Genomic DNA, 12,754 nt, shown 5'->3' with positions numbered 1-12,754 from the left:
GTATCACATATTATATTCACATTAAAACCAAATGAGCTCATCATGATTAATGTGACTACAATGAATGCTGAAGGAATTAAAAACGATTATCCACTCATTGTAAAGGGTTGCTGATAATTAGGGCTATTACACAAAAAGGTATGTTTTAAGCAATCACCATAGTTAATTCATTCAGCATTATATTATGCAGTGCTGATAACAATGAGTTCTTTTGGTGCTCCTGTGGTTCTCACATGTGTGTCCATCAATAATCCATTGTACTGTACCTTCACTAGTTGAGCATCAAGTCACAAACTCTTCAATAATGAGCTGCCTGTTGTGAGCATTTATTACCTTTTCTTAAAGTTATTTCCTAACCATTAGCAAAACACAGCTATAGAACCCATTTCCAGTGGTTGGAATTTGGTGCAAAAATAACCTTAATAAGTATGTTATTAAAAAAATAAGTGAGGAGGTGTGCTTGAATATGTACAAGTACTTGTATGTATAAATGAACACATACGCTTACAACCTGGAAGAAGTTAAACGACTAAACGACCGCTTAACCCTTTAATATTTTATCTTTTGCTTTGTGGGTTCCCTCCAGTGTTTGTTCTCACCATTTGTTGTTACTGTTTTTCTAGTACTTTGACTGTAAGCAAGGCAGTACTCATGTTTTGCATTGGCTGTGAACAGATCATTCAGAAATATCAATACTAATAATCAAGAACTCCAATGTGATATCAGTGTTTGCTTAGATTTCACATAATCCTTGACATGACATGGATCCTTGATTTTAATCATTCCAGTACATCTTTGTTGTACCTGATCATCTGAGCCAAATCCAAAGTCTGATGATAACTATTATGTTAGTTACTGACTTAGGTGTGCTCATATTATTTTAACAAACAGCAAACCATATCTTTGGTAATAATCATCCCATAGTAACTGCACAGATTATAGAAGGATGACCCCTCTGGTGGACTTAGCATTCAGTTGGTTGCTATTAGTGTTCAGCTGATTAGTTGCTTTTTATTGTTGCTAGTAGTGAGCTCACTCTACTTACCCTTTCCTAAAAATATATAGAACCTCCTATATAAAGTAAAAACAGATATTTTCATCTAAGTTTGAATAAGGTACTTTAAAGTATGTATAGTTTAAGCACAAATTCTCCCAAAGAAGATAGAGACTATTGTTATGTTAAAATTTAGGCATATGCTTAATCTCTTTGCTGAATCAAGGCTTTAGGAGTCACTCAGACAAAACTTGTAACACATTCAAAAAGCCTTTCTTTTCTTTAGGACTGCAGGATTTGCCCTTTAGATAGGACTCCTTTGTTATTTACTAGAAGTGTAAATCACTTTTACAAATGTCTTTTCGCTTGCATCACTGTCATATATTTCTCTCTTCCTTTGTATGTTTGACAGTTTTAACTTGCATAAAACATCTAGAAATCATGTTTTCAATGAATGTATTCACCTGTGGATGATAAAATGAAAGAGGTGGAGGCTAATAGTATTGAATTATAGGGTGGCAATTCAAAGCTAAAAAAAGAAAGTCTTGAGATCTGCTGAGTGCCATCCCATTAAAATGTCTATTTTCAATAACTGATGAGAAGTGCAATGTTGGCCTTCTGTTTTGCTCTTTTCCTCAGCGATGTTGACAAAGACTACACCTTCTTGGTACTGAGTGTAGAACACGTATTTTTGCGAACTAGCTTATATATTCGAATGATAGTTCCCAGTGAAAGAACGTGAATTTTGAAGTAGCGTTAAATGGACTCTTCATATCTTTTCAGCAATGAACATAGGAGTATTTATTGCTGACGGAAATGCTCCATTTACTCTCAATGCAAATGATGTAGTGGTTTTCTCTCCATGGAGGAAAAGGAAGTTTAGCTGTAATTCGTAAACAATACTTTTTCTCTCAAAATCATCCTTGTTATTATAAAACAAAATACTGAAAACTCATGAAGGAGTGACAAGAAGTAGATCCAGTGCTAGTACAGTTCGACATTTCTCGTTCAGATACGGTTATTATATCTATGCAGTCAGCATGCTACTCAAGCAGTCAAACTATTGAAAGAATTTTTTGCCTATTAAAGAGCTTTTTGCCTAAACTTCAGATTTTAAGTACATTCATGATTTAAAAATCATGGGTTAGTCTCTATTTTTTTCTAATTCAGTCAAAGTTTCTGCTGAAGCCAGGTACAGGTCTTACAAAAACAACGACCCATTTTAAGTTCAGGACTTGGCAGAAAAGAATTGTCCATTTTCCAGTCTTCTGTGTAAACCAATATTAAAGTACAAGCAGAATCCTAAAGAACGCCACCGTTTCCCACACTGCTTGCCCAATAAGCTTTCTGGCACAAAGGTGCAGGCAGCCTCTTGTTCAGCACTATCGATGCTATTATAGACCTCACCTCAGTGTTCATTTGCATTTTTAGTTCAGTCTTAGTGTCTCATCTGGCGTTTGTGAAAATCAATGGAGTCAATGGTTTAAAGGGGATGTCATTTTCTGAGCCCCAGAGCTCTTCAAAATGCAGTGTTGAAGCTGGGAAGGAGTGAAGGTTGCTTTTTGGATGGCTTTTGTTTTCACTTTCTTAGATGATTTTGTTAGGAAAAGGGGAGATTGGCCATTTCTGTAGCCTGAGTTACTGATATGCTACATTATGCTAAGGACCCCCATACCCTACTTAAGTAATATAAAGATGCCTGACAATTATTACAGTTAGGTCAGAGCAAGGTAAAGGGATCTGCTTAGTGTAAATAAAAGTTGCATGTTTTGCATTAAATACCTTTCTAGACTGCTGTAATTAAATAGAAACAATATTCTTGTATAGCAGTAATTAAAATCAGCCCATTTATAAATATGTACTTGCAGCATGCCTAATTTGGGGAAATACTACAATTTCCTCGTTAACAATGTTTTGTCATTGTGTACTTAAATGTTCAGATCTTTATTTTTGCTTAGTATATTGTTTTCAAGCTGAACTCATGCCAGTTTTGTAGACTTCAAGTGAAGATATTTTAGAGGCATTTGAGTGCAAATTAAGTGTCTGCAAAATGACAGCAAATGAGAACACTACTTCATCCTGCTTCAATAAATTTATAAATGGGTGAATACAAATTTTGCCAACATTTACATATACATACCCATGAAAGCACACACAGTCGCCTTCAGTGTAAGAATATGTATGAGCAATTTCAATGCAAAGAGTAATTTTTTCTGGAAGATAACAAATACTTCAGATGAAAAGCTCTGAACAAAAACATTTCACCTCCAGATAGAGGGGCCCTATGTGTTGACCATTTATTCAGTACCAACCATTTGTGCAAGTGTAATTTCTGTCTGGACTATAAGTTTTCAGCAATGGATATTGAAACAATGCCACCCACTACTACAGAGTTGTAATATCCTACTATACTTTGTAAAGCAGCTCTCGCCTCACAGGCAACATCACTGAAAAATAATCTCTTTAGAAACAAATTCCTTTGAATATAATGTTTTCTGCTTCTTCATAACTAAAGACATTTGCATGAGAACAATGTCTTTGTTTCACAAGAATTCAGCTACTCCCACTGTTTACTCCCCACTTAAAGTCATAATCCTCCCTTTCTGACGTCATGGTTGGTTACAGTGAAAATGGCTATTACTGAGAAAACAGAGAGATTAACTGCAGTCCTGCTGACACTGGGAAGTAGAAGAAGATATAACTTCAAGTAGGTATGCTTTTTCACTTGCTAGCATTTTTGCATGGCTTTTAACTTTGACAACATTGTCTTTGACTACATTATATTCAGCCTCCTTTAAATGAAAAGCTTTTATATGTGTAGGTGGGCAGGCAGCTATGGAAGTTATGTGTAAGGAAGACCAGGTGTTCACAACTCTCTCCCCATTGTTTATTAAAATAAATAAATATATAGACACAATTTGCTCATTTTTCATCCAAGGCAAAATGAGACAGAAAAGGACAGACAAAGAGAACACAGATCAAGTATTGAACAGAGTGATGAATTTTGCTGTAATTTTGGATGTCACCCAAGTATTGACGAAGGATCCTGTAAACTAGAGTTGACCAACAATTTCATGGCAATTATCTGATTAGTGTTGTCCTTTTCTCTTTTTAATGTAGTTTTTTTTCAAGCTTACAAATGTTTCAAATTAGTTTCAATGTTTCATAAAGATGCTCTTGTTGTGAACTGTCCATCCATTATGACAACAAAACTTGGCAAACAGTGACAATTCTTGCTTACAAACTAACATTCAGCATGCTCACATTACCCAAAACAGATTAATGAGACTGTAGCTTAATGCAAAATGCCAGCATACACTATATTTTCATAAGCTCTAATTTGGCCCATTTTGAGAATTTTAGCAAGTCACATATTATATATTTCTGCCCATAGCCGGCTTCTGCTGACAGCACTAATACTGTAACCAGTGTAAGACTTGAAGAGATGCCCAAGATATCCTATCCAGTCTGCCGTTTCAGGCAATAACACAATTTAATCCCGTTTGTAAACGTATCACGTTCCATCTGAAATGTAGGTATTTGTCCTTTACTACTCCTAGTAAAAAACTGATCCAAAATGAGATGGTTATAGGCCTTCTAATTTCGGCAGGGGTTATTTTGTACTAGCAGTGTCGTTTAGTGAAAATAGCTCCTTTCCTACCATTTACCCTTCTAGTACGCTCATTGAAAGCAATTGCACTGCTGAAGCCTCATTCCTTTTAGCAACCAGGGTATGAACCTGCAGGTCAGCATGTCACCTGCAGAGTACTGCAGAGCCCCTGAGCAGATACTTTTTGAATTCACTCCAGAACTCAAACCAGTGCAGCCACATAGTGCTGTACCTGTTTTACTGAATCCTTTTCAGGGGCAGGCTGCCTAGCTAAGGTAAAATATCATGCTACATTACTTTTGAAAATCAAAATTATTAGCCCTAGGTGGAACTGCGTCTCACGATATGTAAAAGTAACAGCTTGGCTAGAGGTGGACTGAGACTGTCCATTTACAGGGTAGACATGCCCATCAATCTCCTCTCATGGGTACTCTCTCCCCTGGCACCTATAAGTTCTTCTTCATGCCCGTTTTAGTTTGAATTCATGTTTCTTCACTGATATTATGAATATTTTCAGAAAACTATGAATAACTATTTTGTGCATAGGCATGTACTTGTTTGGTAGAAATAGCTTTCTTGATGACTCCTATAATCATACCTGTCTTTTTCATAGCTATACAACTTTGGTAGCTCACAGCTGTCATATGATGAACTAAACTGCTCAGACCTTTCTCCTTGTGATTATGATCAAGTATTCAAAATTCAAGTTAATGTTATTGAACACTGATTTTAGTTTTGAAAGGCTGAATGCTCAGACCAGTCATAAATGAAGACACAATTTTGGCAAATATGATAAAGGAAATCTCAAAGAAGAGATAAACAATGAACTGCGAAAATATTTGGTAGCTAATGGTAGCTGATCATACTGTTCTTGCATGCAATAACTGATGATCCTCGTTAGGAAAAAGGGAGGAGTAAGGAATTGGAAAGGGATTCAACATTCCTGGCACAGTTGATAGGAAACCCCTGCATTTACCTGCTCCATTGTTGCTTACTGAAATCATTGCATATGGGTGCTTTTTCAGTCAGGTCTGTGGTATTTGTCAAGTCTCACATCACCAATCAGTGACAAATTTTTCACAAATCTTTAATCCAGGTCTCCCATGTTAATTCTAATAATTTTGCAAGCACTGCCAAAAATTACTTATTGTTCTGTTAATTGTTACTAAAAGGAACAGAGGACTGCCTTGAGTTTCTTCATGGAAACCATACTAATTAGAAATGTCTGAATACATACAAATCCTCAGAGATTAATTTATCCATCATAATCAGTTAATCACTTTTCCTTTACATAATTAGACAGCTCCTGATGGAGAGGAAGACCCTTTAGTTTTCTTGGAAAGAAGACGACTGCTGTAAGCTGACATGAGCAGAATCAGGAAGCTGAGAGCTCAGCCTGCCTATCGTTATTTTCCCTTCCAGTGCATACAGATTAGTGCAGGTGGGGTTTTTTGTCCATTCACCACAAATGAAATCTCAAATCAGAAACATTTTTTAACATTGTATTTTGTAAAGCTGCATCTGAAGAGGTTTTTTCTAAAGTCTTACCCTTCAGCTGTCCACTGAGACAATGTCAGAGTAGATTCAAATATTGCTGAAGACACTGGTAAAGTTTTAGTATTGACATGTCCAGACAGAAAAGTGCTCACTTTGCATGTAGAGTAGTACAAAGGCAGTCCAAATATTTAACCCCCTTGCATATTTCGAAAGCTGAGCTTTTTTTCATCCTCATATGACATTTTTTATCTGCCCTTCAAAATGATGGCAAAAGAGTCACCATCGTTTACCCAGGTGGATCACTTTATGGATCCCCTGACAATCCTTATAAGAATAATCTTGTCTCACACATATGGATTTACCAACAGGAAAGAGAGATAATAAAGCAGCTGCCCCATTGACATTGTCTATTGGAGAATGAATTCTGTATCTTTTAAGGGGAAAAATCCCAAGAATGATATTACTGAAGGACCCTCTGTGTTTAGGTGGCAAGTGCTGGGGGTTTTAATGCACCGTATTCCATACTGACGTGTATGACATGACTGACTGCTAGGTCAGGTTTAAACAAAGCCACTAGGTTTAAACATTTAGAAGCTCTAGAAACTAGTGCCCCTCTAATTTTCTGCTTTCCTAACTGCCCATTTAGATTGTAGAATACTCCCAGAAAAACATTCTTCCCCTCCCTTTTGCATGGCTGTAGAGCTAAGATCTTCTCTGGTATTCATGTTTTAAAAGATAACTCCTACAGTTTGTCTCAGTTCTGTCAATCGCAGAAATAAACTGCAAGATAAAGCAGATGCCGCATAAAGGTGACAGATGTGTAGCGTAGATACTTGTTTAAATTCAGATTTTATCCAAAAATATTATTTCCTTTAACTGAGAAACTACAATCTTCTAAATTATTCTACATTAATTATAACCACAAAAGAATTACTTTAGAATAGTGCATCTTGCTTATTAGATTGGCTTGAGAATAGCATATCAAGGGCAATTTCTGTGGCCTGATAAAACTCTTTTTGCCGCATCTATCTTTCTTTCTTTCCTTGAGAGAGGGCTCAATGAAAGATGGGGAACTGAGTTCTCCAGAAAAAATTCAAATCTTACTTTGGTGAGTTTGCAAATGGTATTAGCTAATGGTCACCATTTTCTAAACATTTCTAACACTTGAGCTTAAAGAATGGAAAAGGTATTGCATGCATACACATATCAGGTCTGATAACAACCTAAATATATATAAGCAGAAGATGACAGAATTTTGTACTTAGCAGTGTCTAAGTGAGTACTTAGATGAAGAATGAAAAGTTTTTAAGGCTGATGTTTGAAACATCTGGTAACTTCCTGAAGGTAAAGGTACCCTTCAAGTTTCGCTGATTCATGTCAATTGTATTACATCTTTTAAAGTAAAAATGCAGTATAAAATGTTACGATAAAAAAGAAATTCTCTCCATGTATTTTTTTGTACTAGATTGAAATAAAATTAAATATTTTTTCTGTATTTTCTACTTACAGCTATAGTGTTTATAGAGATGTACTATCTTCGTCAAAACAGGATAGATGCAACATTTGATCTGTTTTAAATTCCCATTTTTATTCCCTTTCCAAATAAGAACCCACCGTGCAGAGGCACAAGGTTGTCATAATACTCCTGAGGAAAGAATAAACAATTTTCTGAATAATTTAAAGAGTCCGCTTTCCCCATCCTTTAATTCTGCTGATCTTTTTAGTGACTTGTTTTAAATTAAAATATTTCATTCACTTCCACTCTCCAGTATTGTCATCAGGAATGTTAAAAACAAAATGAAACTATTTTCTATGCTTGGTTGGAGAAAAGTGTCTAACTAAGCTGACATAAATATTAATTTATTAACCTACCATATATTGCCTATGTCTTGCTAATGTTTTCTCTGTAGATTTTATAACTAAGGGCTTTACTATTTTTTATTATACAATTTGTCTAACACAAATAAAATTCTTGATAAAGAGGATTTGGATAATGAAAGGCAGTGGAATTTTTTTTTAATTGACTTGAACTTAAAATGATTTTTAGCATATTTTGTGTGAAGTCTATAGATTTCCTTTTTAAAATGCACCACAAAGCACTCTGAACACATATAACTCTGGAGATAGCTGTATGTTGTTCCGAAGCTGTATTAGAAGAGCTATTGGAGAAGTCTTCAGACTGAGCAGTTACTAGCACTCGCTCACAAAATAGTTCTCATGACCTGCAGCGCATCTCAACAATAGTGTTGTTACCCCGCCAATGTACAAATGGATAAGAAACTTCCCATTCACTTGAAGAACTTTTTTTACATCATTTCAGGAAATGCTTGCATTTTTTGCCTTTGTTTGAAATGGGATATACTCTGTGTCTGCCACTGCTTTGAGAATCTGTTCATTTTTCTGCACCTCTGCTATCTTAGGCATCATTGTTCTGATTATGCACGAGATTCCTTACCAATGTCATTTTAAAGCTAACTCTCATAAACTGGGGGAAGAGAGAGTCATTGTAGCATAAAGAGTAAGAGATCAGAACTGGAAATACAGCATCTTATTTTTATTTGTTATAAAAAGCTCATAGAAGGGATAAGAGAAAAAAATCTTGTGCATGTTGAATATTCAGTGGGTTGGCTTTGGGGAGGTCACGGCAGACACTCAGTTATATGAAAATAAACCCCCATAGAGATGCATTGAGAGGATCTAATATCTGAAGAGGGGTTTTGGTATAGGAAAATGCAGATTATCCGAACCTTTTCATGAACATGATACATTTTGGTGAAGTTTTCTTTGGCTCAGAGATGGAATTTCTGGTTAAAACATTGGAGAAACACCCCCCCAGAATATCCAGTAAACCATATGGTATGTCCCTGGAGCAAATGCATTCAAGATTTTGCTCTATCTGATTCAGAACACGGACTTGAGACTGCCAAAAAAGCACTCTTGATCTTGCCTAGAGGACTTGTTTTACTAGTGATAAATAATGACTCTGTCAGATAAAGCCTAATTGTTAGTTAAGACTGTATATCAGGTGGGTAGGTAACTTCAAACCAGGAATCCACCTGACACTTCTCATCACTTTAATTATGCATAAGTCTCTTATGCCCTCTGTCTCAAATCTTTCTGGTAATTTTAGGGTATTTTTTGAATATTTTTCATTAACATTTTACCTATGCAAAAGAACTCAAATTTTGAGTAAGTTAAAATTTCTATTCTTTTTTTCCAGCCTATCTATCTTGTGTATAGCTCCTGGCTCTACACTCCCTTCTGCCTGTAAATGCTATCTGCACTGACAGACATGCAAAGAAGCATATGCAAAAATGCATTACTTGAAGAAGAATTTTTACTCTGAAGGGCAGAAGTACATTCTAGGCGTGCAGCATACTTAAGCTTGGAATTTCTCACCTGGATCACCCACTCTCTCCCCTTCTTTTGGGTCCCCTTTGGCAAGTCATTTTCTGTCTCTGTTACCTCTTTTCCCCTTTTAACCTATGCATTTACTGTATGCTTTTCAGGGCAAGGACTGCTCCTTATTATTTGTATGAATACTGCCTAGCATAATAAGGCCCACTCCTGGTTAGGGCCTTCAGTGCTAATACAATACAAAAAATAGTTGCTGCACAGCACTAGAAACTATCATTTTGGTGATTCCATTTATTATGACAGTCTTCACCTAGTTCCAGTTATAATATGTTTAAGTACACTAGTTCAGATAATTCAACTACTAGATTATTTATTGCAGTGCCTTTTGAAAGAATATTTTGAAATACCAGAAATGTATACGTGCAATAGAAATAATATGTATTTACTGTATAATACTGTTACCGTTTTTAATATGTTTGTCTTCATGCACATTTGAATATTTGATACAGTCCTATTCACATACTTAGTAAGTCAGACAGCTAAGCTGATGCCTGAATTTTGTGATAACATCCATCATCATGACTTAGAAGAAATATCAGAATAGCAGGGAGCAACAAGTGTATTGTTCTTGTCTTCTTGCAGAAACAGAAGGAGAACTTGTGGTAGTTAAATTGGAAAGAAAAAAAGGGCTTTGTATTTCAGAAACAGGAAACTCTGGTGGAATAGAACAGATCTGACTCATTGTTTTATTCTCTAACCTACATATTACTATGTAGCAAAACCTCTAGTATCAAATAATCTGACATAATCTGTAGAAGCAGATGTTATCTTCACTCTTTTCACCTTTATTTTGTCTATACATTTTAACAAGAAACCTACCTTTTGCTGTGATTGCTTTGTACTATGACATTTCTGGGCAGCACTATAAACTCTGACTACAAAGGCTAAAACAGAAGCTTTGCAAGGCAACACCAAATTGAGGTGCATATATTAAAAATAGTCATATACATGCTTTGTAAACATTCCACTTTTAATTCACTGTGATATTAGTAATCTTAAATCTCTCCTAAGCTGAAAATGCCAGTGAAGTTCAGCAGCTGGTAATATATGTGGCAGTTTTGTTGAGTTATTTTCCTCAGTGGACCAGTCTGACTGCAACCCAAACTTCAGATTTCACCTGACTGTAGTCTAAGTCTCCTTGGGAAAGCTCAGCATTAAAATATCTTAAGATGGTCAGCTGCTTTTGAGATCATTACATTTACAGTAAGGTTTCTGGTTCTTGTTTAAAATGCTAGACATTGTATTGCTTGGCTATTTATTGAAAACTATATAAAAACTCTCCTTGACTTTAACAGGCAACGGCCCACAAAGTCTATTAACATGAATTAGAGCAGTTCATTTAAAGTGCTATTTATGGTAAACTGTTTTATAATAAACCACAGGTCAAAACTACGGTCATGGTATGGTTTTGGATTAGTGAACCAGGTCTGAAGGGTATCCAGCAGTCAGTATATTGTATCAAATACCTGAGCCTCCATTGAAATAGTCAGCCTTTTTCAACTGATGTTCAACATTTCGTGGAAGCTCTTGAGAATGAAAACTCTTCAGGTTCCCTCAAGCTGAGGCAAAATTCAACAGTAGTTACAACTATACCTGAGTTTGTGAAACTGAGAGTTTATTCTATCCTCATCCAGAAACAAACTTTCCACTCCCCAGCTTGTCCCTGATCAACATTGATATTGTTTGCCAGAGGCAGGAAGAAGGCTCTTGACATTAAAAAACTCATGATGCAAACATTCTACAAAATACAAGTATTAAATGAAATGCTACCTAAGAAATTGCAGCACAAGATAATTTCTTTTTTCAGTTTAATATATAAACTGATAGACTCAAAAACTGAAACCAGACTACTGTTTCCTGGATGAATGCTGTACATCACGGGTCCACAAAGCCGTACTTCCTTATTCTTCTTCTATCCTTCTGGCCCCATTTTTTCTGCAATCCTTTCTAAAGAGTGACTAAGTCTAAACAAGAAGAATGGAGAGCAGCTGTTAACCTCAACTATGTTTTAGTGGCTTTACAAAGTGCTAAAAAGAGGGGAGACCACATATGCAAGTTGGATGTCCTCAGACTGTGGAAGGCGGTGAAACAGGACACTTTCTTCATAATCACTGCAATTATTTGGCTACCACACATGTTGCAATCATTACCACAGTCCTATTTATTTCTAACAGTCCTTTAAAATGAAAATAATGGAACTAAGTAGTGGTAGAAACCAAGTAATCAAGGGAGAGTGGTGGATACCTAGATATGAAGTATCCAGAAAGGACACAGAAGTGGCAATTCATCCTAGGTTTAACGGTTCCTATCTATCAGCTGCTCTCAGCAACTTCCTTCTCAGTGGGATGGTGATTTTGATTCTCTCTTTGCCTTTCTCTCCCTGCGTGTTATGGATGTATCTGTCTAGAAAGGAATTTCTTGTATTTTAATTTATGGTCAGGTACCTACTTTCTCAGTACCCAAGTTCTTCTTCAGGCATAGGCTTCAGTTGCTTAACTAAGGTCACATATCAAACTACTGGCAGAACCAGAAATAACTTCAGGTTTCTGGAAAACAGTGCCCTGCTCTAAGTTTTATACTATGGATCCAGAGATAAATACATTATAAATCATTGTCTGCTTCAATAGCAAAGATATTGTAGATATTTTTCCTCTTCTCTCTTGTGCTTAGTGTTCATTACAGAAATACAGAGGGAGCAAATGCATTTCTCTCTTTGGAATAATAATTATACATTGTCTCTTTCCCTTCCCGCATCTTTTGCTAGGTCTAGCCTTTTTACTTTGACACTACATCTTATATTTGTCTCAGTCTGTAAAAGCCTAGCATTCCTATTGCTAGTTTAGATTTCAATTAACATTCTTAAACAGAAGTAAAAATAGCAGCTGTCATGTTATATCCTTTTCTGCCAGGAACTAAATGTCCTCCACTGTCTCTAAACCATAGTTCATAGGACAAATAATCACATACCTTATTACTCACTGAAAGAACAGGCGCAGTGCTTTGCTCTTTCCTCCATTCCGTAATTGGCATTGGTGGTTTTTCTGCAGCTTTTTTTATACAAGATTGTGTGACTGATATGATAATAATATGCTTCTCTAGATCTGAAAGTTTACAGTTCTATCTAGGATCTCGAAGTACTTAACCCAAAGTAGCTATGAGCTGCTGTCTCTGTGAAATTCTAACAGAAATTAAGCTCCCAGGAACAGATTTCTCTTTAGGTGTAATTACGTTACATT

The sequence above is a fragment of the Struthio camelus genome, chromosome 8 (genome assembly GCF_040807025.1).
Source record: "Struthio camelus isolate bStrCam1 chromosome 8, bStrCam1.hap1, whole genome shotgun sequence".
In the NCBI taxonomy this organism is placed as follows: Eukaryota; Metazoa; Chordata; class Aves; order Struthioniformes; family Struthionidae; genus Struthio; species Struthio camelus.
The sequence above is the reverse complement of the archived record's forward strand: the minus strand, read 5'-3'. Positions refer to the sequence as shown.